Here is a 5,241-nt window from a genome sequence, read left to right as displayed (position 1 = left end):
GCAAAGAAAAAAAGAGGCGCAATGAGGTAGCTGTGTGAGTAAGATTAGCGACCCTAGTGGCCGACACAAACACCGGGCCCATCTAGGAGTGGCACTGCAGTGTCACGCAGGATGTCCCTTCCAAAAAACCCTCCCCAAACAGCACATGACGCAAAGAAAAAAAGAGGCGCAATGAGGTAGCTGTGTGAGTAAGATTAGCGACCCTAGTGGCCGACACAAACACCGGGCCCATCTAGGAGTGGCACTGCAGTGTCACGCAGGATGTCCCTTCCAAAAAACCCTCCCCAAACAGCACATGACGCAAAGAAAAAAAGAGGCGCAATGAGGTAGCTGACTGTGTGAGTAAGATTAGCGACCCTAGTGGCCGACACAAACACCGGGCCCATTTAGGAGTGGCACTGCAGTGTCACGCAGGATGTCCCTTCCAAAAAACCCTCCCCAATCAGCACATGATGCAAAGAAAAAGAAAAGAAAAAAGAGGTGCAAGATGGAATTGTCCTTGGGCCCTCCCACCCACCCTTATGTTGTATAAACAAAACAGGACATGCACACTTTAACCAACCCATCATTTCAGTGACAGGGTCTGCCACACGACTGTGACTGATATGACGGGTTGGTTTGGACCCCCCCCAAAAAAGAAGCAATTAATCTCTCCTTGCACAAACTGGCTCTACAGAGGCAAGATGTCCACCTCATCATCACCCTCCGATATATCACCGTGTACATCCCCCTCCTCACAGATTATCAATTCGTCCCCACTGGAATCCACCATCTCAGCTCCCTGTGTACTTTGTGGAGGCAATTGCTGCTGGTCAATGTCTCCGCGGAGGAATTGATTATAATTCATTTTAATGAACATCATCTTCTCCACATTTTCTGGATGTAACCTCGTACGCCGATTGCTGACAAGGTGAGCGGCGGCACTAAACACTCTTTCGGAGTACACACTTGTGGGAGGGCAACTTAGGTAGAATAAAGCCAGTTTGTGCAAGGGCCTCCAAATTGCCTCTTTTTCCTGCCAGTATAAGTACGGACTGTGTGACGTGCCTACTTGGATGCGGTCACTCATATAATCCTCCACCATTCTATCAATGTTGAGAGAATCATATGCAGTGACAGTAGATGACATGTCCGTAATCGTTGTCAGGTCCTTCAGTCCGGACCAGATATCAGCAGTCGCTCCAGACTGCCCTGCATCACCGCCAGCGGGTGGGCTCGGAATTCTGAGCCTTTTCCTCGCACCCCCAGTTGGGGGAGAATGTGAAGGAGGAGATGTTGACAGGTCGCGTTCCGCTTGACTTGACAATTTTGTCACCAGCAGGTCTTTCAACCCCAGCAGACTTGTGTCTGCCGGAAAGAGAGATCCAAGGTAGGCTTTAAATCTAGGATCGAGCACGGTGGCCAAAATGTAGTGCTCTGATTTCAACAGATTGACCACCCGTGAATCCTTGTTAAGCGAATTAAGGGCTCCATCCACAAGTCCCACATGCCTAGCGGAATCGCTCCGTGTTAGCTCCTCCTTCAATGTCTCCAGCTTCTTCTGCAAAAGCCTGATGAGGGGAATGACCTGACTCAGGCTGGCAGTGTCTGAACTGACTTCACGTGTGGCAAGTTCAAAGGGCATCAGAACCTTGCACAACGTTGAAATCATTCTCCACTGCGCTTGAGACAGGTGCATTCCACCTACTATATCGTGCTCAATTGTATAGGCTTGAATGGCCTTTTGCTGCTCCTCCAACCTCTGAAGCATATAGAGGGTTGAATTCCACCTCGTTACCACTTCTTGCTTCAGATGATGGCAGGGCAGGTTCAGTAGTTTTTGGTGGTGCTCCAGTCTTCTGTACGTGGTGCCTGTACGCCGAAAGTGTCCCGCAATTCTTCTGGCCACCGACAGCATCTCTTGCACGCCCCTGTCGTTTTTTTAAAAATTCTGCACCACCAAATTCAAGGTATGTGCAAAACATGGGACGTGCTGGAATTTGCCCATATTTAATGCACACACAATATTGCTGGCGTTGTCCGATGCCACAAATCCACAGGAGAGTCCAATTGGGGTAAGCCATTCCGCGATGATCTTCCTCAGTTGCCGTAAGAGGTTTTCAGCTGTGTGCGTATTCTGGAAAGCGGTGATACAAAGCGTAGCCTGCCTAGGAAAGAGTTGGCGTTTGCGAGATGCTGCTACTGGTGCCGCCGCTGCTGTTCTTGCGGCGGGAGTCCATACATCTACCCAGTGGGCTGTCACAGTCATATAGTCCTGACCCTGCCCTGCTCCACTTGTCCACATGTCCGTGGTTAAGTGGACATTGGGTACAACTGCATTTTTTAGGACACTGGTGAGTCTTTTTCTGACGTCCGTGTACATTCTCGGTATCGCCTGCCTAGAGAAGTGGAACCTAGATGGTATTTGGTAACGGGGGCACACTGCCTCAATAAATTGTCTAGTTCCCTGTGAACTAACGGCGGATACCGGACGCACGTCTAACACCAACATAGTTGTCAAGGCCTCAGTTATCCGCTTTGCAGCAGGATGACTGCTGTGATATTTCATCTTCCTCGCAAAGGACTGTTGAACAGTCAATTGCTTACTGGAAGTAGTACAAGTGGGCTTACGACTTCCCCTCTGGGATGACCATCGACTCCCAGCAGCAACAACAGCAGCGCCAGCAGCAGTAGGCGTTACACGCAAGGATGCATCGGAGGAATCCCAGGCAGGAGAGGAATCGTCAGAATTGCCAGTGACATGGCCTGCAGGACTATTGGCATTCCTGGGGAAGGAGGAAATTGACACTGAGGGAGTTGGTGGGGTGGTTTGCGTGAGCTTGGTTACAAGAGGAAGGGATTTACTGGTCAGTGGACTGCTTCCGCTGTCACCCAAAGTTTTTGAACTTGTCACTGACTTATTATGAATGCGCTGCAGGTGACGTATAAGGGAGGATGTTCCGAGGTGGTTAACGTCCTTACCCCTACTTATTACAGCTTGACAAAGGGAACACACGGCTTGACACCTGTTGTCCGCATTTCTGGTGAAATACCTCCACACCGAAGAGCTGATTTTTTTGGTATTTTCACCTGGCATGTCAACGGCCATATTCCTCCCACGGACAACAGGTGTCTCCCCGGGTGCCTGACTTAAACAAACCACCTCACCATCAGAATCCTCCTGGTCAATTTCCTCCCCAGCGCCAGCAACACCCATATCCTCCTCATCCTGGTGTACTTCAACACTGACATCTTCAATCTGACTATCAGGAACTGGACTGTGGGTGCTCCTTCCAGCACTTGCAGGGGGCGTGCAAATGGTGGAAGGCGCATGCTCTTCACGTCCAGTGTTGGGAAGGTCAGGCATCGCAACCGACACAATTGGACTCTCCTTGTGGATTTGGGATTTCGAAGAATGCACAGTTCTTTGCTGTGCTGCTTTTGCCAGCTTGAGTCTTTTCATTTTTCTAGCGAGAGGCTGAGTGCTTCCATCCTCATGTGAAGCTGAACCACTAGCCATGAACATAGGCCAGGGCCTCAGCCGTTCCTTGCCACTCCGTGTCGTAAATGGCATATTGGCAAGTTTACGCTTCTCCTCCGACAATTTTATTTTAGGTTTTGGAGTCCTTTTTTTTCTGATATTTGGTGTTTTGGATTTGACATGCTCTGTACTATGACATTGGGCATCGGCCTTGGCAGACGACGTTGCTGGCATTTCATCGTCTCGGCCATGACTAGTGGCAGCAGCTTCAGCACGAGGTGGAAGTGGATCTTGATCTTTCCCTAATTTTGGAACCTCAACATTTTTGTTCTCCATATTTTAATAGGCACAACTAAAAGGCACCTCAGGTAAACAATGGAGATGGATACTAGTATACAATTATGGACTGCCTGCCGAGTGCAGACACAGAGGTAGCCACAGCCGTGAACTACCGTACTGTACTGTGTCTGCTGCTAATATAGACTGGTTGATAAAGAGATGTCTATGTAACTATGTATGTATAAAGAAGAAAGAAAAAAAAACCACGGTTAGGTGGTATACAATTATGGACGGACTGCCTGCCGAGTGCAGACACAGAGGTAGCCACAGCCGTGAACTACCGTACTGTACTGTGTCTGCTGCTAATAATATAGACTGGTTGATAAAGAGATGTCGTAGTAGTATGTATGTATAAAGAAGAAAGAAAAAAAAACCACGGTTAGGTGGTATACAATTATGGACGGACTGCCTGCCGAGTGCAGACACAGAGGTAGCCACAGCCGTGAACTACCGTACTGTACTGTGTCTGCTGCTAATATAGACTGGTTGATAAAGAGATGTCTATGTAACTATGTATGTATAAAGAAGAAAGAAAAAAAAACCACGGTTAGGTGGTATACAATTATGGACGGACTGCCTGCCGAGTGCAGACACAGAGGTAGCCACAGCCGTGAACTACCGTACTGTACTGTGTCTGCTGCTAATATAGACTGGTTGATAAAGAGATGTCTATGTAACTATGTATGTATAAAGAAGAAAGAAAAAAAAACCACGGTTAGGTGGTATACAATTATGGACGGACTGCCTGCCGAGTGCAGACACAGAGGTAGCCACAGCCATGAACTACCGTACTGTACTGTGTCTGCTGCTAATATAGACTGGTTGATAAAGAGATGTCTATGTAACTATGTATGTATAAAGAAGAAAGAAAAAAAAACCACGGTTAGGTGGTATACAATTATGGACGGACTGCCTGCCGAGTGCAGACACAGAGGTAGCCACAGCCGTGAACTACCGTACTGTACTGTGTCTGCTGCTAATATAGACTGGTTGATAAAGAGATGTCTATGTAACTATGTATGTATAAAGAAGAAAGAAAAAAAACCCACGGTTAGGTGGTATACAATTATGGACGGACTGCCTGCCGAGTGCAGACACAGAGGTAGCCACAGCCGTGAACTACCGTACTGTACTGTGTCTGCTGCTAATATAGACTGGTTGATAAAGAGATGTCGTAGTAGTATGTATGTATAAAGAAGAAAAAAAAACCACGGTTAGGTGGTATACAATTATGGACGGACTGCCTGCCGAGTGCAGACACAGAGGTAGCCACAGCCGTGAACTACCGTACTGTGTCTGCTGCGACTGGATGATAAATGATATAAAAAATATATATATATCACTACTGCAGCCGGACAGGTATATATTATATATTATATAATGACGGACCTGCTGGACACTGTCTGTCAGCAGAATGAGTTTTATTTTTATAGAATAAAAAA

This window comes from Pseudophryne corroboree, chromosome 3, assembly GCF_028390025.1.
Source record: "Pseudophryne corroboree isolate aPseCor3 chromosome 3, aPseCor3.hap2, whole genome shotgun sequence".
Taxonomy (NCBI): domain Eukaryota; kingdom Metazoa; phylum Chordata; class Amphibia; order Anura; family Myobatrachidae; genus Pseudophryne; species Pseudophryne corroboree.
Note: the sequence above shows the minus strand (reverse complement) of the source record.